This window comes from Conger conger, chromosome 3 (genome assembly GCF_963514075.1).
Source record: "Conger conger chromosome 3, fConCon1.1, whole genome shotgun sequence".
NCBI classification, from domain to species: Eukaryota; Metazoa; Chordata; class Actinopteri; order Anguilliformes; family Congridae; genus Conger; species Conger conger.
Window position 1 is genome coordinate 42,104,132 of NC_083762.1, and position 24,223 is coordinate 42,128,354.

A 24,223-nucleotide genomic window follows, 5' to 3' on the forward strand; every position below is an offset into this window, starting at 1 on the left:
CTCTCCAATCGGCCTAACGTGCATGTCTTTGGACTGTGGGAGGAAACCGGAGTACCCGGAGGAAACCCACGCAGACACGGGGAGAACATGCAAACTCCGCACAGAGAGGCCCCGGCCGACGGGGATTCGAACCCAGGACCTCCTTGCTGTGAGGCGGCAGTGCTACCCACTGCACCATCCGTGCCGCCCCTTCAGAAACTACAGAAATCTAAATCGAAATATCATTCATTGCACAATTTGGTGAATTGAAAACATGCACTTAAACTGAAATAAAAATGTTAAATCCCAGAATGTGAGCTACAGCTTTTTAATAGGATTCTGGAGCAATGATTACCCAGTAAATGCCTGTCTTAGAATTTAAATATAGGGCTCCACAACACCACAGACACTCAACTCCACCCTTCGGTAAATTGTTTGTGGTGACAAAGTGAACAGTGATATTTTTTAATCTACTAACTTTCACTGCACACTGTACAAGTGAAACTCCAAAAATTTGAATATCGTGCAAAAGTTCATTTATTTCAATAACTCAACTTTAAAGGTGAAACTAATATATTACATAGACAAATGACATGCAAAGCAAGATATTTCAAGCCTTTATTTGTTATAATTTAGATGATTATGGCTCACAGCTTATGAAAACCTCAAATTCAAAATCTCAGAAAATTAGAATATTACAAGAAATCAATCAAAAAAGGATTTTAAATACAGAAATGTCGGCCCTCTGAAAAGTATAATCATGCATATGTACTCAGTACTTGGTTTGGGCCCCTTGCACGAATTACTGCCGCAATGCGGCGTGGCATGGATGTGATCAGCCTGTGGCACTGCTGAGGTGTTATGGAAGACCAGGATGCTTCAATAGCAGCCTTCAGCTCTTCTGCATTGTTCGGTCTCATGTCTCTCATCTTTCTCTTGGCAATGCCCCATAGATTCTCTATGGGGTTCAGGTCAGGTGAGTTTGCTGGCCAATCAATCACAGTAATCCCATGGTCATTGAACCAGGTTTTGGTACTTTTGGCAGTGTAGGCAGGTGCTAAGTCCTGCTGGAAAATAAAGTCAGCGTCTCCATAAAGCTTGTCTGCTGAAGGAACCATGAAGTGCTCTAAAATTTCCTGGTAGATGGTTGTGTTGACCCTGGACTTAATAAAGCACAGTGGACCAACACCAGCAGATGACATGGCTCCCCAAATCAACACTGACTGTGGAAACTTCACACTGGACTTTCAGCATCTTGGATTATGTGCCTCTCCATTCTTCCTCCAGACTGTGGGACCTTGGTTTCCAAATGAGATGCAAAATTTGCTCTCATCAGAGAAGAGGACTTTGGACCACTGAGCAACAGACCAGTTCTTTTTTTCTTTAGCCCAGGTAAGACGCTTCTGGCGTTGTTTGTTATTCAGGAGCGGCTTCACAAGAGGAATACGACATCTGAAGCCCATGTCCAGGATCCGTCTGTGTGTGGTGGCTCTTGATGCATCAACTCCAGCCCCAGTCCACTCCTTGTGAAGCTCTCCCACACTTTTAAATGACCTTTTCCTGACAATCCTCTCCAGGATGCGGTCATCCCTGCTGCTTGTGCACCTTTTTCTTCCACACTTTTTCCTTCCACTTAACTTTCTATTAATGTGCTTTGATGTAGCACTTTGAGAAGATCCAACTTCTCTTGCAATTACCTTTTGAGGCTTTCCCTCCTTGTGGAGTGTGTCGATGATGGTTTTCTGCACAACAGTCAGGTCAGCAGTCTTCCCCATGATTGTGAATTCTACTGAACCATACTGAGAGACAATTTAAAGGCTCAGGAACCCTTTGCAGGTGTTTTGGATTAATTAGCTGACTAGAGTGTGACACTTTGAGCCTACAATATTGAACCTTTCCACAATATTCTAATTTTCTGAGATTTTGAATTTGGGGTTTTCATAAACTTTAAGCCATAATCATCAATCATTCACCTTTAAAGTTGAGTTATTGAAATAAATGAATTTTGCACGATATTCAAATTTTTCGAGTTTCACTTGTACATTCATTAAATACTGCACATTCATTGCACATAATGAAAGATAAAGGGCTTTTGGATATAAACCTAAACCTCTCTCAATGGCTGAGATGGGTGGCAACAACATGAGCTCAGAATGATGGTCAGATTTCAGGGGATGATGGGTGGAGCTCCCTCACAGAAAACATGAGCAGAGACCTGTTTGCTTTTTGATGCATCCTTCATATGCTGTGCACCCTCAGATTGATCATGGAATTGCAGGCAAATGTCAGGCAAGAATCTACAGTACATTCTATATTTGAGGTGTGGAAACATGTAAAGTAAATTACATTACATACATGAGAAAACGATAATACATTGCTGGAGCTCACTGGTTCTCAGTGCAGTAATGCTCTTCCTACTCCAGACATTAATCCTGAACATACATAATCCTGAGTCACACAGGGTGATACACTGTTGGCTATAGTGTTACCTGAGGAAACAAACGTTTGAGTTAGAAAAGTCCAGCTTCCCCTGACAGGCCCCTTGTTTGTCACACTGCAAATCATTTAATTAGTTTTCATAGCAATATTCCTGTCAAATGAACAAATCCTTAATGCGGAAGCTGTATATAGTTTGTAGCTGTAGACCTGCAAAGCATTCTAGTCAAAATTTGGTTTCATTTGTAATTCAGATATTTAGCTGATGCTTTTCTCAAAAGTGACTTACAGTTGAGTAGACTAAGCAGGAGCCCATAGCTCCCTCAAGCAATGTTGAGTTAAGGGCCTTGTTCAGGGGCCCGACAGCTGGATTGGCTAAACTGGGTCTGGAAACACCAACCCTCCAGGTCCTGGTCAAGCACCTTAACCACTAGGGTATATTCAGCTCCAAATGTATTTTTGCTGTAAATCTTAATACAGTAATAAGCCTATTTCCAAAATGTTCCTGCCATAGAAGGTTATGCTAACTCTGCTCTTCTTAAAAGTTGGGTTGTATTCAACGTTGACCTTGTTTCTTATACTTTCTTTCCATCACGCCAACTGCTTCTTTTATGCCCAGATCTAAATTGTAGTCAACACTGAATTCTTGCATCAATAAAAAATAAATACATTGAATTGCAATTGTTGAAAAACGATCCTCATTTCACAAGAAGACCAAAGGATCCTAATCCAACAAGGCATAAATTTGACACAGGATCACCCCAACACATTTATTTCTGCATGACTGGAAAGATTCCTCATTGCCAAAATCAGGTAAGTAAATTTTGACTCATAGAAAGTCTAATTTGTAATGGTAATTAAAGGTACAATAGGTAAGATTTTTGTGTTAAAACATTGTTACAAGACTACTGTAAATCCCTTCCTATCATTGAAACAGCCTCACTAACATGCTGACTCACCCTCTGCCTGTGTTTATAGTCCTTAAATTCGGGTTTCAAATATACAGTTGACTGCCCAACACTCTGTACCAAAACATTGTATAACTGTACAAGCTCATTGGTTACAAATTGGTTCTAATTGCCACAGCCAATGGTGTTTCAATGTCAGCGCGTTTACAGACAAGGGGGAGGGTTAAACAGTGTTGTTGTTTGAACCTTGACCAAAATGACCTCTTGTACCTTTAATTACAAAATTAACAAGGACTTCATTTTTTAATGGCAGAAAATTGTATTGTGTGTATTGTGATATTTTTAGAGGACTCTTGCTTTTTTGTTTAACTTGATGTGCATGTTACCTTGCTCAATTTCAGTGCTATGAAACCCGAGTAAACACAAAACACATTTAAAAATTAATATTTCATTTATTTAATGAGATTAGTTAAACACCCAAAAAAGGTACCCTGTAAAAAGGCAATTGCCCCCTTAGACTTGGTTGAACTGGTTGCACCAACTTTAGCCGCAATATTTCTAAGCAAACGCTTCCTACAATTCAATCGTTCACATTGCTGTGGAGGAATTGTAGGCCACCTACTTTGTAGAGCTGTGTTTTGAGCATGAACTGCTTGCTTACAGCACAGTTTGTTGTCAGCGTTTTAACAAATGGTCTCAGTGAAAAGTGGATAAATGAACCAAGCTGTATTTTAATGCTATTTTAGTGCAATGAAAAAGTGAATGCCTCGCAATAAAGACTCTCACAGTTTTCAGCAAAATACTAAAGGTTAAGTTGGATATTAGCCTGAAGTTTGCTGACAATTCATACAGATTGAACAGCTCCCTCATTCATGTTCATTTTAAAACTGGCTTGTAGCCTGTTAATATTATTATTATGATTATTATGATTATTATGATTATTATGATTATTATTATGATTATTATGATTATTATGATTATTATGATTATTATTATTATTATTATTATTAAGGAGCCTACTTCACCATTTGAAATGTGGTGCTGATACGAATGAGACAAAGGGTTCCCATACAAAATGTCAGTTCAAAACAATAATGTCCTGAATACATCACACAGTGTTTATGAAAGCCAGAGCTGATAAATTACTTTTTTATTATTACCCAGTGTGTCCCTTCAAATCATTTGAGCACGCAACGTACAGTTGACTAATGTGATTTCTGATTTAGAACAGAACTATAAATGCAAGCCATGCCTGTTGCTATAGGCTATCTAGCAGATCAAAATTGCTGTCTCTCCCCATTACATACACATAACGACGTTTTGTTCTTTCTGTTGTTCCTTAATTGTGCATTGGTAAAAATAGTTATCGTATCTTTTATTGAACAATTAAATATAATTGTTGTCCCCCACCAAAGGGGGAATATGGATTGGTCTCTGTCCGTTAGTTAGTTTGTCTGTTCGTCCGTTCATTTGTTGGTTGGTTAGTCACACTGTAACATTGACTTTGTGCCACTAGGGGGCGGCATGGACAATGGATGGGGACTCAGATGTGTTGAAGTGAGGGTCAATGGAGAATTCTGGGGCAAACCTCTAACCAGGAGACACACACAAGAAGGCTTACTTTTAGTACTTAGAGAACATCGGAGACATCAGACTGGGTTAACCACAAGATACAAACAAGAAGGCCTGCACCCATATTCACTACAGAACGTGGTGTCAGCCAGTCAGCTTCCAGGATGGAAACAACCTGTTTACTGTTTTTTGAACGAATGGTATAGCAATCATGTCACTCTCACAAGTTACCGTGATTGGCTTTCCCCGAAGGACACAAACTTCGAGAGAAATTTGAGCTATTAACGGTAAATTCTGTTTACTTGTTACAGGAGGCCAGGGTTTGCCATTTTCTGAGAAGCTTGTAAACTCGAGAGGTTACTCGAGAGAGGTATTGCAGTTTATCCAATCTTTGTATTTGTTCCAGTGACCTTTGGTATGCACTATTGTAGGATAAAAGTGTCGGGCAACTGAATGTAATTTATTCCCAATGGGCCAATTATGAACCAGGCATTAAGCTTGTTGAGAATTACAAGAAATCATTGAGTTTTTATTACCACAAATCAATCTACATCTGTCTGACAACCACAGTTTTTCAACTACATATTGTCACAGTAGCTATCCACTAGTTACGATATCAGCTGCATCAGTTTATTTGCTCCCTTAAGTGCAAGGAACTCCAGTTTACCTGAATGCAGGTGATAGATGCACTCTGCTGGAGTTAAAGTCCTAGGTCCATATCCTATAACATGCAGTTTATCATTTTTATGCTGGTTGGGTACAGCACCTAGCCCTTTCATTGGAAGCGTCTGGTAGGTCAAATGCTAGAATTGGTGGATGGGTGAGTAAACCGTGACACTACAGTTCTCTATAACAGTTGCCCTTTGTCTTTCCTTTTCCTCAGCTGTTTATCTTTACTGCATTTTGCTGAAGCCAACTTCATGTTGACTTGCCCAGAGCTGTGAAGTAGTTCAAACAGTGGCTCAGCTAGTCTGGAGGAATCCAGAATATAGGACCTGTAGTAACTAAGGAATCCCACGAGAGCCCTCACTTCTCTGACAGTTTTAGGCTCTTTTTCCTTGCTTCAAGATCTTGTGGATCAATATGGATGCTATTGCCGAACACCATTTGGCCAATGTATCCGACCTGGTGCTTGAAGAGTTCACACTTTTTAAGCTGAAGCTTAATGTCATGCTTTTTTTTACATTAATGGCATTTGGCAGACACTCTTATCCAGAGCAGGAGACAATCCTCCCCTGGAGCAAAGCAGGGTTAAGGGCCTTGCTAAAGGGCCCAACGGTTGTGCAGATCTTATTGTGGCTGTCTGGTAGCGTAGTGGTTAAGGTACATAACCACTGAATGCTCCCTGAATGCTCCTGCATTCTGCTAAGAACTCGCCTTATGTCTTCAAAGTGTTAACTAAAAGTTTTTGAGTAGCATAAGATAAGGAGAACAACAATAATCTCTAAGACTCTCCAGGGTGCCTTCCATATACCTTTGAAAGGTGACTGGGGCATTCATCAGACCAAATGGGATCCAAGCCCACCCATGTTGTACGGAAGGCTATAGTGTGTCTCAAATCTTCCTCAACAAAGCCCTGATGGTAAGCACTTCCTTGCTCTAGGATTGAAAACCAAGAAAACCCTCCAATGTTGTCAAGGAGATCATGTATTCATGTCAGTGGATGTCGCTCTGGGATGGTTTTGCGGAAGTCAACACATAATCTCAGACTCTTGTTCTTCTTACTAATGCATAATGATGAATGATGAATAAGATGATGTGGACTTCTTTATCCAACCTCTCTCCAACAGTGTCTGGACATATTCCTTTACACATTGTAAAGTGGTTTAGAGCTGTAGCATTTCTGAACAGAACAGTATGTTTATTGCATGTTTACCATTTAATTCCACCAAATTAGACATTTTTTTAAAATCACACAGTATCAATATGAGGTTAACTGATTTTTATGAGATGTCAAACACTAAATTGGAGGGTTAAGATTGATCTTAAGCCCCAGGCTGGGGATACAGCCAATGTCCCCATCATCTCTTGCTAGACATCCGACTGGTCATAAAGCATGTGTTTGACTACATGCTGTTCATGGTCTGAGAGGTGCTCTATGTTGACGGGTGGATACCATTTTCTTTTTCAAACATGAAGTGAATGTTCCTTACCTCTCTGCTCTGGACATCTCGTTTGGGAAATTTGGTTTGCACCTAGGACAGCACTCTGTTACTGTCTTGACTCCACTTATCTGCATGACAGTACCCATAGTTGTTCTCTGCGGAAGGTACATTTCATGTTGTGTGTGGTTCTGGGCTGGGATCTTGACAGTCTTAGAAACACCCTCAGGAACATCAGGCCACAGACCTTCCATTGCCGGCTCATACAGCATTGGTCCTCCCTCTGGACTCGGATTCAACATTTTCCTGTTCACCTCAATTAATCATCAGCCCTTTCTCCTCTACTTTAACTACACAGTTCCCCAACATTTCCTCTGTTGTCTTGGCCTGAATTACAGAAACAATATTATTTGCTGTATCCTGTTTCACGTTCATAGCTTCACTCAGCAGGGCTGTCAAGCTGAGTACACTGTCAGGCTGTTCACTACTGTCCCTTATTAGCTCTTCAATTACATTGAATCCTAACTCTGGCTGACAAGGTTTGGTGCATGAGTGGCGATACGGCGATGGTTGACACTCAAGTTCAAGAAATGTTTCAATCCTTCCATCAAATGGAATGACTGTTCCATTAGCAGCAGTAAACCAAAACTCTCAATGGGCTGTATTTCAACATCTGGTAGTTCTTTTTCAACCCACTCTCTGCACACAATGCTCAGCTGAGCCCCAGTGTCCAATAATCCCTGTTTTAATGGCATTTATAAAACACTTCCGGCCAATAACTTGAGCAAAATAGCATTTTTGGGGTTGGTTGTACTTCTGAGGTTGATTGCTTGGCTGTTCACTGTTAACACAGTTCAACTATCAACTGCTCGTCCCTTAGCGGTGACCTCTCAGAGTTTCCTGACTGTGGCTCTTTCTTGAGACAGCCCACTGCTCAGTGCCCTTCTTGGCCACAATGGAAACAATGTGATTTTTACTATGTCTGATATAGTCTCGATATTTGCCTCTACTGTCAGCTTTGTCTCTATTTGTGGGACTGGGAACTGACAGATCATGTCTACTCAGCAGGCTTGAACATTTTCTCAAAGTTTTTAGTAAGAGCAGACACTTTAGTTGTCAGTTCCATGATCATGTTACAATTTGCTTGTACTTTTCCCTCAACTTTTCTATTGGAGCTTAGGGCACTTGACTCACTGCTCTCTTGTGATGGTGATGCACTGACAGTCACTGGTTTAGGCCTGTGGGCAAAAGTGTATCGTTTTTGTCTCTCGGCTTCTTCTGCAGCAGATTTGGTAACCTGCTGTAAGATGAAGCCATCAGTCACATCCAAGTCAGAAATATAAGGCTTTATATCTCTCCTGATATTGCTACATTTTTCATGGAGTCCCTGATATAATGTGTGGAGAAACACGCCTTGTAAAATTTTTCGATCATAGTTCAATTCTGCACCATTCTGCTGCAATGCAAACAATAATCTCTGTTTTAAACCCATCGCTCGGTACAGAAATTGCTGAGTTTCTTTGTCTTGCTGTTTTGTATTGCTGCGCTCCTGGAAAAGCTCTGTACTACTTTATCCATAATGTGGGATCTCAGGACAGTATATTTCTTAATGTGCCTGCTTTGGTTAACTTTAACACTGTGCAAATGATCTCTGACTCTGTAAATGTCTCTTTTAATCCATCGTAAATCTGCTTACAGATACTACTGTAACTCATGTCTGAACCCGAATCTGAGATAAACCCACCATGCATTTTGAACTCTCTGCGAGGCAGAGAGTTCAGTGAGCCTTACCTGATCTGAAAGCGGAGGTTCAACCCTCATCACTCCAACATTGCTTTCAGTGTCCCTGGCTGCCATGTCCTTGTTGACAGTGTCCCTGATTGGTGTGCAGGCTCTGCCAGCTCCTGAAAAGGTTAGTTTTCAGCCTGCGCTTGAAGGTGGTCAAAGACTCTGCTGTTCGGATGTCTACAGGAAGGTCATTCTACCACGGTGGGGTCAGAAAAGACAGCAGTCGTGACCAGGAAGTGCAGGTGCGACGAGGCGGAGGCGCCAGGTAGCAGAATGGAGAGGTCTGGCAAGCAACGGAGAGGTCTGGCAATGGCATGCTGGGTCCAGCCCCCTAGAGATTACATTCCAGATTGAGTACATTTTTAGAGAATTGAAGAAGCATTTTCTTCTTTTGTTTGGTTGTGGTTTCTTTGTTGGTTATTTCATCTTTCAATCTCATTTTTTGTTTTGTTCCTGGCATGCTGAAGCTCTCTCGAAAGGTAATTTAATTTAAATATTTTGTCAGACTCCTTATTTTTACTTAAATATAACTAGCACACACAATTTAAAGGATTTGTTTGTGTATGTCTGTGTATTATTTGTGTTTTGTTCTCATTGATATACATGACTGCATGTATATCAATGATACGTATGCCCAATAATGGTTAGAAGGAACATATTTTTTGTTGATTTGATCTGTACTCCTCAGTTTTAGATTTGTAATACCGAATGTGCAATGCTGAAAGTGCAAATTCTCAGATTTTTATAAAAGGCTATTTGTATTCATTTTGGTTTCACCATGCACTTTTTATAAATAGTCCCCCCATTTTAGAGCACCATAATAATGTTTTGGACATATTAATGTTTTGTAAATGAAAGTCATATTTAGTACTTTGTCGCATATCCTGTGCATGCAATGACTGCTTTAAATCTGTGACCTATAAATATCACCAGGTGCTGAGTACCATCTCTGGGGATGCTCTGCAAGGCTTGTACTGCAGCTCCTGCTTGTTTCGGGGGCAAGTCGCCTTGAATTTTCTCTTCCGCATATGAAACCCAGTTCAGTTGGATTCAGATGAGGTGAAGGACTTATCCAATGTTTGGCTTTGAAAAACTTTGTTGCTTTGGTAGTATGTTTTTGGATGAAGTGCCGTCCAAAGAGTTATTGCCTGAATGTGAGTGTTTTTCATTAAGCTGATAATTCTTCTCTAATCAACTATAGAAGGCCCTTGGCAATTCTGAGCTCGCCAGTGCTCTCTTTCTTCTTAAAGGCAGACTATGCAGAATTTCTCGCTCCTGTGTTTACACACAAAAAATGTCCCCATTCGTTACCTTGCCTCTCCATTGCAGATGACCTTGTGCCATGATAGCAATGAGCTGAGAAACCACTGTCTAATATGATTAATAAAACATTAGCTTTAGTAGTTACTTTCCACACAGGCCATTTAGCTATTTAACTGACATTATTTTTGTATTTAGTTAGCTAACTTACGTTAGTTAAGGTGATGCTAGCCACCAATGGATTTCAGTCTGCTCTACCTGCACAATTCTGTAACATAAGCAAATGTACTCACAATCTCAAGTCTTCTGAAAGGCCGGGAGTCTTTTGGATTTAGGCATGAGCTCCCTGCCCAGGAGAGAAATTCCGCTAGTGGAATCTCCTGAAAATATAAGCAGTTATGTCAGTACTGTACAGTGGGACCCAGCTATCATGGCTAGCTGATGTAAAAAATTTAGTTTTTAATTTAGTTAGCTTTATAACACAGCTAATTAATATTACTGAAAGTAGGCCAACGACTAATGGTCAGAGGAGTTTGTAGAATAAGAAATAAAAGTAGACAAGCAAGGTATTGGGCAGAAATGAAAACAGACACAGATTGGCAGTGTATCGTAGTAATGACTGAGTTTGTTTTATAAGATTTATAATATTGTTTTATAATATTTAATATTTGTAAAAATCCTGCATCCGGCAAGTCAAAGGTTTAGCCTATATCTGACTGTTTTCCTTCTTATTTCTCAGCTCATAATGGCTTCCTTGACTTTCATTGGTACAATTATGGTTCTTATGTTGACGAATGTCAATAACAGACTCCAAAGGCAATCAAAATCCTAGAATCACATTTCCTCATTCTGAGTACTATTTCCTGTGGTGCATACAGCCGGAGACCATGGCCTTAATAGGAAATATCCCTTGAATAATAGATTGGACTGGATTCAGAGGTTCCACACCCTACATTTCTACAAAATCCTACTTTCACATTTACTATATAATGTTGAACATTGTGCTTGTAAGTCAAAACCATGTAGTTGGATTACAGGGTACAGGCTCCCTTTATGACCATCTTCTGTTATTGTTATTATTTGCAGTGATGAGACACACACTGTTTTCTCTGCCGTACATATGCCAGTCTTTCAGGGAAATGCTTTTTCTTATACCAGCAAGGATATCCGTAATTCATGTTTACTCAAAACCTATTCAATGTTTCATCCATCCTACAATGACACTTCCATTTGGAATTCGATGGGAGGAACAGCAGTAATAAAATTTCACCCCACAAGTTCATAAGAAACCATATAAAATTTCCTACATTTAGCATAGTGTCTACTGAGATGAAAAAGAACATGATGTAAGATATTAAATCGGAAATCAAATCAAAATCACTGAAATATGAGGGTGGAAGCACCACAGTAAATATCTTATGCAACCTTGTTTTTACATATGTCTGTGTCTGTATGCGTGTTATTTTTAAATTGCTCAGGTTTGCTGAGCTCCCTGGAGACCATGGATGAACAACTGAGAAACCACTTTCCTTCGACCTAACCAGCTTATGAAATGACAATCGGCTATGATTTCTGCAGCTTTACCTTTCCCACAAGACAATGTCTTACATTCTGGCAACACTACTGAAGGTACATTTTATGTTGTAATACTTTGAGATGTTATCAATTATCAATTATCAAGGACACTGTAAAAAAGAACAAGGTCTCCAAGGTAATTGAGAGAATCAGTGACAAAGAGTTTTCTTGAAGGAGTGAAGTTCATTCCAGGAGATTAGGAGACAATAATATATATTTTTTCATGACTGTTGGGTAGTTCATCCTCATAAGGCAGTGGCCCAGTGTGTGGATGGACCTCATGATCTGGTATCAATTTCAGACTGTGCCAGTGGTAAATACGGATGGCAGCCCCTCAGGGAAATGTGAAATTGGCCAAATACTCGGTTGGTCGGGATGATCATGTCAAGACACAGCGGCTTGACCTTGCGTTTCAGAGCATGCTTGGCTGTCCTTCATAGTGGAGGTTACAGTAATGAGCCTGGCATGGCTGGTGGAAAAGACTGCATTTTCCAAATGTCCCCCCCACCTTTTCTGTCAACCATTGTGTGGTTCCTGCCAACATGCAAGCCCTCATTGACGGATCTCCCGGCCAGCAAGGGACTGGGGCACAGATAGCAAATTACATAGGTGACGAGCAAATGGTATTGCCTTTGTCCCCCTCTGTTGCACTGCTTTTTCTTATGTCATTTGCAGGTGTGGCACTGCCTGCTGCAAACACCTGGAACACTATAAGATTGGTTGCCACTCTGCTGGGCCGTCTCTTCCCATTCCGTAGCAGGATACATATTTTGACCAGTTGTTTCTCTTTCTTTTGCACCTACAACACCCACATGCACACATTGAACACCTCACACCTGTATGTATCCTACACATGGCTGGCACACTAACATGCACCATCCTTTATTTTGGAGCCTGACTGATTTAATTCATTAAATATTATTTTCTTTAACGCAACCCTATGTTTCCTGTGTCTCCCTACTTATGTTGAGAATTGAATGAGGATTCTTATCACATACCAAAGCTCTCCTCCACTTCCTGAACATATAGGATTATTTTACAGGGAATGCCAAATAAGCAGGTGAATTCATATTGACAAACTTCCACATTTCACATTTTTGTCAACCCTTAGACTCGTTAGGGCTACGAAAGACAAAAATATCAAATATGTGATAGAAGCCAAAGTAAGAAAATCATACTGGCCATTTATAAATATTGCTCTGCACAGAAGAGAAGAGGAACTGTGACCCTATCCCACAAGAGTGGATGGTGAACCATACATTATAGCTCTTGAGGTTATGTGTTGTGTCATTTTCTTTTTTTTGAGGCATGGCAAGACTGCAGTGTTTTCTGTATGAGTAGAAAAGGACAAAGCAGTCAGAATTATAGTTCAGACTGCAGGATACAACATCCAGTCAAGATTATTGCTGCAGAATGTTTCAAGGAATGGAACTGTTGTGTTTCTACACTCATTTATCATGCTGATTCCCTAGGTATAATACAACCAGAATATCACCCATCACTGTTTCATTTTTCTACTCCAGGCAAACCTATAGAATTGAGGACCAAAACATGCTATATACTGAGTGGAAAGAGTGCACAGCGTGATTTCAGTGAAACCGCAGTTGATCTGTCTGTTTCCAAATACCATGTACAGTATAGACTGTGGATCATGTCCATCAGAGAGAAGTTTACAACCCAACAGATCTCTTTCGGTTTTTCTTTTTATCAATTTGTAATGTGAGAGAATCTGCTGCTCCAGTAGAAGCTAGCTACCTGACCTGCATAAAAGAACTATGGTGACATTTGGCCTCCCCTTGGCTTAGCATGTAAAGACACTTGTTCTCAGCAAAGTGGCAATACAAAATTGGCTCTAGTGTCATCCAGGGATAGGAAGTATTTAGTTGACAATGCCTAATTATGCACCAGCAACTCCTCCTGGTCACTTGGGCACCCAAATGTCTGTGTGTGTCAGACAAACTGCTGTATGATAAGAAATGGCTGCTGACAGCATGTGCTTCAGTGAACAAATTGGCTTGTCTGTGTCCCCCTGAAATGATAACAGAATGTACAGCGATAACCACTTGTAAAAATACTATAAGAAATATAAAATGCAGTCCAATCTGCTGAGAAAAACTGGTGAAAAAGGAAGCATGCATACAAAACTGTGAGTCACCACATATTAAAAAACCTTTTCTTGTTGTGGTGGCATTTCATTCCATGGCTCGCTGTTGATTTAAAGACCCTGTTCCCACGAGTTTGTGGTATTATGTCAAAGAAATATCAAACTTTCCCTTGTTTTAAAAAGTGGGGGGTTTTCTCCTCAATATTATAATTCATTATTTTTATGAATCATGTTGTTTGAACATATGTACTGTAAGGCTGGACATCTGGCATTATCACTCAGGGCTGGTCAGCTTGCTGGCTTCCTCTGGTATTGTGGCAAAATGTGACTGTAAAGTAATTTAAGCCAGAGCATGCACCATTAACCCCCACTATCTCCGCACCCATACGTGCAGGAGCCTGTGGGGGAAGACTCGGGCCTCCAGCCGTAAAACTCGTTACGACTGGGCAACATCCTTTTACGGCACGGGAAGGTTTCAGAGGGCACGGCCTGTTAGGCCCTGACCTTCTCCTGAACCCCCCATTCATTGCTCTCTCCCTCTTTACTCAGTCACTAAATGATGTGTACAGCATTGGATGTTTCATGACAAAGTCAGTTTAGATAATATTCATGTTTGGTATTACTCTGATTGTTTCAGTGCGACTGGTTCAATGGTTTTATTTCTGCAACAGCAAACCCTGTAGATCATAACCATCCAGGAGAAGCTGTGTGGAGCTCTGCCCCAGTGAAAGCCATGTGCCTCCATAATTTGGTTTCCATTGTAATGTTTTTTGATTTGGAACTAGTATGTAATTACGTGTATGTAACCTGCCTGGTAAAATAAAATTGTTAAAACTTGATCTGTTTGGTTTTCCTTACTGACACTTAATGTTACACAGGGAATGCGTGGTTTACCCCCTTGAACTGGTCTAGGGAGGATGATTATTTCCACTTACTGTATCACGGCGTATAGCACCCGTAGACCTATGTTGGTAAATCCCTCGCCTCCGCATGGTAGTTCATTCATGTCGAGCACAGCCGAGGCTATGTTAGTCTGCTTGGGTCCCTAGGCTGTAAACAGATATACCCGAGAGTAGCTATTCCTGCCACCTCTGTAATGACTACAGATAGCTAGTCAGTTCGTGAGACGTGCACATAACGCGCAATGTGACATGCGGTGGTACCAGCAGAGGATTGTTCAGCGAGTTCTTCTCAGTACAGGATTCCTATAGCGATCAAGTCAAAATTATAAATAAGACATCCACTAAATATGGATAACTAATCTAAATTATTATTCTAAAATGGAGTCAGATAAACGAAGGTGAATCTATTGGCCCTATTGTGGAGATTCTGGGTCAGCCCGGACCAGTAAAGAGCGGAAGGCAGAGTGGTACTACTGCCTTTGTATCGTGGTTTGTTTATGGCTGATCTAGACTGTCTACATAGGGGCCACTAATTTTTAACCCTATTAGTATTCTTTCAGCAACACCAGAAGGACGAGCACGCTGATACCTTCAGCCCTCGCTAAATTCCGTCGTTGGGTTAGCGTGGGGTTTTACAGTACAAAGGCCAGCCTTTGATGTTTTTGATTCCACCATACCAGTGTCTTTTTACCATAAGAAACACTTCCGCTAGTAAGATATTTTATTTTGTCTTTTAGCATCTCAGCTCCAAGTTCCCATTTCATCGTAATCAGTCCTTGAATGAAACCCCTCCTCCCATGAGATTCAGGGTCAGAAGGAACCCAGTATGAGCAGGACTGAGAAATATATTTCACTTTGTAATCCATAGATAAATGCAATAGCTCCATATTATAATAGCTGGATATACTGTATCAGTCTTTAAAATAAATCATTATACTTAAAATTATTGTGAAAATCCTTGAAAACAAATAAATTCTAGTTGCTATTCCAAAGTGTAAGTTTCAAGATTCCATTGCTGCTCCTCACCAATATGCAGCTCACTGTCGTATCCGCATTCCAGGAGAGGTTTCTATTGTTGTCCATACGTTTTATTTTATGCTGTCTGCAAGATGCATTTGAAATCAGGTTGAAGGCCTTAAAAAAGAAACATTTTACAGTGTCAATGATTTCTGAGCAGTTAGCCCCTCATGCCCTGGGCTGGTGCCACGTCCCGTGCCCCGCATTCTAGTTATTTCCTGATTTCCAAGTCTTATGTATTTATCCATGTTCTGTTTCATGTTTTGTCTGTCATGTCCTGTGCCCCTGTTCCGTAGTTTGTTTCTCTGTTCATCTTTTTCTATGTATTTACTAGTTTCGTGTTCCATTCCCTGTTTTGAGTTTACCCCTATTTCTAACTACGCCCCCCGCACCTGATATGTGTTCCATCATGTTTCATTAAACTCACCTGAATACCATTGTGTCTCATTACCTGTGCATTTAAGCCTGCTTGTTTCTTTGTCCTGTGCCAGATTGTCTTGTGCCGTGCCCTCGTGTTCATGTCCTGTTTTTCATGCACCCGTTTTCCCAGTTCCTGACACCCTGCCATTTACTGATTCCCTTCCTGTTACCTGCCGACTCTGGCACTCCATCTCCTTACCCAGCTCCTTTCCCATTCCTACCCCCATTAGACTGACTTCCTGGTTTAGACCAGGGAATAAATCTTCTTCTTTTTTTTTGCATTCATTTTCTCACGGTGAAATCTCCAATCACTATGGTAACAAGATATACCATTTGAAAACATTCAAATTCACTTCTCTTTGTATAACCTATTTTCTGATTCCATTGCTTTAGCAACAACAGTTGCTTATTTTGTAACAATGTTTAGCAATGTGGGTTGCTAAACAAGCATTTCTCTGCATTTTGGAAATCCACATACTACAAGAAGGTCCAGCGAAACAAATGCATCATAGTTTATAATTCTAAAAATGTTGATAGAATAGAAAAGAATAGATAGAAATAAACATTGATAGAATGTCCATTGTTTACTAAGAATATCTCTTGTCATTGTATACTTCTACTAAATGTTTTGTATAGGCCCTATGGAACGCAATGAGCCCACAAATGACCTTCTCTGACCAGCATCGGTATTGCAGTTGCAGAGAAAATGCGGTACCTCCATCCATGTGTCTGGAAATATATTAGAGTATACAGTATAATTCTGCAAAGAACAAAGAACTGACTATGGGCATGTTATTGAAGTAATGACTGAAAAGCATTTTAGCGAATGACATTACATTGCCAACGATGCCAAATGCTTTGCTTACATAAGCATGCAACACAGCATTTTTTTGCCTGCACAAAATGGTAGCATTTTCAATATGCATGTTCTGTTATGTCCTGTGACTGTTACGCTTCGGCAAAAACAGTTCTTGGGATTTTATGGTTGATATTTTACAACTTTTGTGATGCCTACATCTAAACAGAGGATCTCAAGGAATCTCTCATCTCTCAAGTGAATATTTCGGAAGACACCTTGTTCAAGAGAAAACACCTTTGACTCAAGAATAAAGGGCATTTTCAGTGATTCCATTTTATATCAGTGAGTATCAAAATGCATTCTCAAAATATTGACCAAAAAAGAGTAAGGAGTGCTGCACAATCCACAATCACCTGACCTCAGCCCCACTGAATATTTATGGGGACACTTGAAGACTGACAAAGCCAAGCATTCAGTAGCATCACAAGATGCTCTTTGGAACATTGTCAAATAATGCTGGGACAACATGGATCAAGTTTCTCAGAAATCAGTGGAGTCCAAGACAACTTGAGTGCACGCTGCCATTAAAGCAAAGGGGGTACATACCAATACCACTATTCTGAAATTCATGTTAATTTTTATTAAATTAGAAAATAGTGCAAAATAGAAGCATTTTCAGTAGTGGTCTCAGACCTTTGGGTGCCACTGTTTATTTAGTGACATATATACAAAGCCATATACTGTATGTGTACAGCCCTGTACATCTATAAGCTAAACTACTGTATGTAAATAATTTCTTAAGATTTTTATATTTAATTATATGTTTTGCCCAATATAAGGTTTTCGGACAGTATGTGCATGAGTCCCCCTGCACTGTTGGCGGTTCGATCCATTGCTATAACAGCTGTTACCCTCTCTACTCACTCCTTGTCTTCATAATTAAAGCAAAACATATGATAGGAAGGCAGATTGTCTCCCTCTAAAAATACAGTTGTTGCTTCCACACTCAAAGCCACAGGCTCTATTCAATCAAATGGTTACCAAAAATGAGACCACAATTGAGCACATGTCATGTTACATTCACCTTGATCTTTAGCATTATACAGATCTGAATTTTAAATTTCATATTCACAAGATGAGCAAAGAGAAAGAAGCTGAATCTGGGTTTTTATTTCATTTTTCTTTTCCCACTTTTCTTCTTGTACTTTGCAAAACAAAATGTTGTACTCTACAGGTATATGCGTGTACAGTAAAACCTTTACATCATACAGTAGTTCTAAGTTATAATCTTCGCTCTCAATCCTTGATTAATTTTCAGGTACAAAGCTGAACAAATTACTAGATAGTGTCAGGGTTGGGAGGGAGTACCGGCTGTGGCCACCAGGGGGGTGCTTTATTACCTTCAACTGGTAGTCATTAGTGCCAGCCAGGTACCTACCTCTGGAGAGTATTTAAAGCCCTCATTTTCCTTTGGTCTTTGCTTCGCTCTGTCACCCAAGCTGGTATAGCACACGGTAGACTATGGTAGTTGAGTTGGGTATTGTGCTGGGTATCGGTTCTTTCTGAGCCTTTTTTGAAAATCAAAACTGTTTACTTTTATTTTTCGGCTTGTGTGAGTCCGTGGGTAAGGGACTGGTTATGTACTTTTATTTCTAAGTTTTCCGGAGCTGCAACTCCTGGTATTTTTCGGTGCCTAGTATTTTACACTAGGTTGTACGTTTATTTTGGGTTTCCCCCCGGTTCGGGGTTGAGTGCTCACGTTTATGCACTCTGTTTTTTGTTGTTATTTCTTTGCCCTGGTTTTGATGGGTAGTTATATTTTTTGAGCTGTTATTTGGGGCTCTTATTTGTTCGGAGCTGCCTCCTATTGTACCACGGTCTCTGCTATTCCCCTGGGGTCTTGGTGGCGGACACTTCCGTGTGTTCGCTTCCTTAGGATCACCCGTAGTCGCGCTTGGCTCACCGCACCTCCTGGTCACAGATAGGAAGGCTTGACTTCCTGGCTCCTTGGCCATGCAATTGCCTTCAGAAACACTCAATCTTGAGAGCTTCCTTTCATTGAAATAATGAAATAAACAATTCAGGAGACAGTGCTGGAAGTGCAAAATTGTGTAGGCTAATCATTAGTATTTTTGTATTGTTGTGATCAGTTATTGCATAAGTTATTTCTTTTTTACATTTATGTGCATGGGGTATTTGTCAGTCGTACTAGTGAGAGCTGAGTGCTGTCTAAACAGTGCTATCTATTGTACTGTATGTTTTTAGCATGGATAATAGTAACTGGTTCACAGGAAGAGCTAGTGCTTCAGCTACAGTAGTGCTTCAGCTACAGTACATTAGTCCAGGCATGCATGCAAGCAGCACAGCAGTGTCTTGAGGGGAATGGTTGGGCTTTTTGGAAGAAAACTACCACGACCCTTTGTCGTCAGAAACAATTGTGCCTGTTCTACCCATATGTTCTCCTGAGTTTCCTCTTCTGGGCATACCTATTCTCGCATGACCCTCCATCACTTTTCTCTTCCCACAGCAGGCTTGGGGCAATCACTGCATCACGGCAGGAATTTAAATAGGTCAGGCAAAAATGACACTGATTTCTAATTGGAGACTGTAAATTCATGTAGCATAGCATTATTAATACATTGAAAAGCATAATTCACATATTTTATAAGAACTCAAAACTTTCTTGGCCAAAAAGCAAGGAAGGTATCTGTGTCAGACACTGCTACGTTGCATCAGCATTTTCCTCCTGGTTTTATTATCTAAAGCACCCACAAAATGTTGACGAAGAGCAGTTACCTCTGAGAAGCACCCCCATAGCACGATGCTGCTGCCACCATGCTTCACCGTAGGGATGGTATTAGCCAGGTGATGAGCATTGCCTGGTCTTTGGAAGATATAGTGCATGGAGTTCTGCCCAAAGAGTTCAATTGTTGTCTCATTGGACCAGAGAATATTTTGCGGCTTCCATCTAGCCATTCTGCCATAAAGGCCTGATTGATGGAGCGTTGCTAAGATGGACCTCCTTCCAGCAGGTTCTTCCATCTCTACAGAGAACTTCCAAATGTCTGTGAGAGTGACCATTGGATGACCACGGCGCTTCTTGCCCAGTTACTCAGTTTGGCCAGAAGGCCAACTCTAGGAAGAGTCCTGGTGGTTCCAAAATTCTTCCATTTCACAAATATTATGGCCATCAAAGCTTTAGAAATGGTTTCATACCCTTGCCCTTATCTATCGGCACAATTTTATCCAGGTCTACAGAGAGTTCCTTGGACTTCATGGCTTGGAGTTTGTCCTGACATGCAGTGTGAATTGTGGCAGCTTATATACACAGGTGTGTGCCTTTCTAAACTTTTTTTCAATTAAGTTGTACAGGTATATGTTTGCACAGTAAATCATTTCAGTAATACAGTAGTTCTGCATTTTAATCTACATTTTAATCCTTTATTAATTTCCAGGTACCAAGCTGAACAATTGACCTAGATAGGAAGACTTGATATCCTGGCTCCTTGGCTATGCAATTACCTTCAGAAACATTCCAGCACTAAATTCATGTTGCATAGCATTATTAATACATTGAAAAGTATACATCACAGATTTTATAAGAACTCAAAACTTTTTAGCTGAAATAGCAAGGGAGGTCTTTGTGTCAGATACTGCAAGGTTGATTTAAAAACCTTTACTGTGCACTCAACATTTGGCCCTATGGCTGCACTTTGGTGATTTGTTGATTATGTGTGTGCTTTCATAAACATCCTTAAATATTCTGCTGATTCAATAATAAGAGCCACATGGTTTAGATAGCAATGCACACCACAATAATCTGGCCGTGCAGCAGGTCGACAAAAATAGTAATAGTCTTGTCATGCTTTCCTTGCAGACATTCAGCAGTCATTTGGATAAAGCATTCCGATTGAAACCATTTTGTTTTGCTTTTTGGGCCATGCTGCTAAATAGTGGATGGTGAAAATTATTTCAGTTCTTTTCATGGCTTTTCCCATATTTCATTTGTTCATCTGGTAACTGTGGCTGTGCAGCTACAGTATACACAGCACCTGGCTCCCAGCCAAAGAAAGAAAGGGAAAAAGGCCACTATTTGGGGAGTTGTGTGCTCCATATCCTTGTAAGAAAAAGTTACAAAGTCTTACTAAAAACTACACTTCTGAGTTGATTGAATAGGATGTGTGGTTGTTTTATTCCTTTGTGTAACTGATCTTTAGAAACTACTTTGTTTTAAGATGACAACCAGACAGCAGCAGATATAGTCTTACTGAAGTCATTATCTTTCATTAATGAGTGGATTAATGTGATAAATTAAGCAAAATCGTTCATGGGCTCAAACTCCAAGAAGGTCCCTGATGCATCTCTGTGTGTGATCCCTAATTAAAACTACACTGGTGAGATGTAATTGCAGAGAGATAACGGATTTATCAGAGATAATTGCAAATCGCAATCTCTCTAGATGACGAAATTCTGAGAATTTGGATGAGGAAGCAAAGGGGAATGTGGTGCAGACATTCTTCAGGGTCAGTCATTCAATAATGGGGGCCCATTTACACAAGGACCCAGGAAAGGATGGAAAAGACAGGAAATCTTGTTTCATTGCCATTATTTGGAGTGGAAACTGAGACTGATTGTAAGAACCTATTTGTTTCCATTAGAGTTGATACGGGTCAGGTAATATGTTGACAGAAGAATATAAATAAACTCAGGAGCTTAGAAACAGTAACACAAAGTAACACAGATCGACAAAAGTCAAAAGATTGGCATAGGAAGTTCAGAAATGCTACAGCTTCACGGTATGACCAAAATACTGAAGCCAAATACTTTCAGTAAGTGTCAGATATCTAGTGGTTAGATTATTGCTTTAGAGAGAGAAACAATGTAGTTGGATAGGGCAAACTTACTCAAGATCCATACAATATTATATTGTTTATAAGAATGCTGCCTGTTCTCCCAACCACAAATATCAAAGTCATGCTGATGCCCTAAACTTGGCATACTGTACCAGCTATGAATTACCTCCTGCAGACTCTGAAGAGACACTGCAACACAAAGCTATTTATGGGCTGGCAAGGCCCAGCAGGGCCACCGATCACCATACGGATCATGGTTCCCTTTTTCCATTTTAAGTTTGAATACCAATCTGTTACATTCGATTGAAATCATCAATTGAATGTCCCAATGTCAATGTAGAATTGATTATTGAGGTCTCCCATTTGGAATTTACAACCATCACATCTGTTGTTAAAAACAGGAGTAAATGTCCTTCTTGTAGAGGTATTCAATAGCTGAGCTATTTATGATAATATCATGGTCAGCTTAGGTGAGCTATTCATTTCCAGAAATGAACCCCCCCCCCCCCCCCCCACCCCTCCTTGTTTGAGTGTTATTCGTTTGTTACATTATTTCATCTTGAGATCTGCTATAGAGTTTGTTTGGTCTTATTGCTTGATTCCAACTGATTACTGTAGACTGACCTACAGATGAATTTGGCAATTTCATTCTCTATAATAATCACAAAAAATATATTAAAAATATAAATATTTTAGGGCACTGCTAGTCAGAGCCACTGGATTCAGAAAAAGAAACAACTTTAATTCCTTGCTTTCCTGACACAAACATTTATCTAGGAACTCCATTAGACTAACTCCTCTTTCAATTGACTGGTAGCCATTTACTGAGTGGTATATTCACTTCAAGATCACACCTTAAGGAAACTGAACTCTAGCAGACTGATCAGTACTTTCTGAGCTACTGGGCTGAAAGCAGTGTACATAAGTTCAGCACCTCAGTTGAGTGCACTGAAGGTGAGTTCAAATCACTGGAGGATTCAGAGCTTTTTGCCATTGATGAGGCTTCAGTGGCATATGATAAATCTGGGCTGCCTCTGCTGATTGTTTTACCACTATGTGAAATGGAGAGTTGGGGAATATGAGGATGATTCTTAATTTATTTTTGAGGAGGAAAATGGTTGCCTCTGGGTTACTTTTTCAACAACATTTCAGAAGACAAATTATAACTTACAAAAAAGGCAATTTGTCACAGATAATTTTAAAAACACCAAGGATATCTGGTAGGTAAATTTATTAAACAACTTGAATTCAAGGTAGTAAAAAATAGTTCCAACAATGGCAATTAAAAGGTAAATGATCATGTGTTACCTACAGTCCCCTCCAACAGTATTGGAACAGCAAGGTCAATTCCTTTGTTTTTGCAATACACTGAATACATTTGGGGTTGAGATAAAAAGATTAACATGAGACAAGTTCATCCCATATGTTCAGAATTTTAGCTTTTATTTTCTGGTATTTACACAAAGATGTGTTGAACTACTTAGAACATAGCAGCTTTGGTATCAGACCACCCATTTTTTAGTTGAGCAAAAGTATTGTAACAGAGAGTATTTATTTAAATAACACTATAAATATCAATGTTTGGTACTATATCCCTTGCTTGCAATAACTGCATCAAGCCTGCGACCCATTGACATCACCAACTGTTGCTTTTCCAGGCATTTACTGCAGCCTTTTTCAGTTGTTGTATATTTTGGGAAGGGGGGGAGGTTCCATTCAATCTCCTCTTCAGCAGGTGATATGCATGCTCAACTGGTCTGGTGATTGACTTGGCCAGTATAAAACCGTCCAACCATCTCCCTAATGAAGCCCTTTGTTGTGTTGGCAGTGTGTTTTGGGTCATTGTCTTGCTGCATGATGAACTTAATCCCAATTAGCTTGGACACATGTCTCCGTTATTTTCAATGTTTTTGTAGACTGAATTCATCCTCCTGCTACCATCATCGATTGGAATCGGCTACAGGAAAGGAGTAGGAGGGGCCTTGGGAGGAGCGGGGTATTGTGGGAAGTGGAGTCCCACAGGGATCGGTGCTGGGGCCACTGCTCTTCCTCATTTACATAAATGACCTAGACATGGGCTTTGAAAGTAATTTTGTTAATTTTGCAGATGATACAAAACTCTTTTTAAGGTTTAGCTAATAATATAGACTCTAAAGTAATCCAGGAAGACCTAAACAGAATCCAGAAGTGAGCGGAAATTTAAATTCAATACAACCAAATATAAGTTCATGTGGGAATTAAAATATAAAGCAGAATTTTAAAAAGGAGGCTCAGTGGGGATCTGATTCAGGCTTTTAAATGTATTAAAGGGATTAACAAAGTGAAGTATAGGGGATTCTTTGGGTTGAGTTCAGTTAGCAGAACGAGAGGACACAAATGGAAATTGGCAAAGGAGAAATTCCGTACAGATATTAAGAAGTATTTTTTCACAAAGATTGTGGTCAATGTGTGGAATAGCTTGCCAGTGCATGTAGTGGAGGCAGAAACAGTGGAGGTTTTCAAGACCTG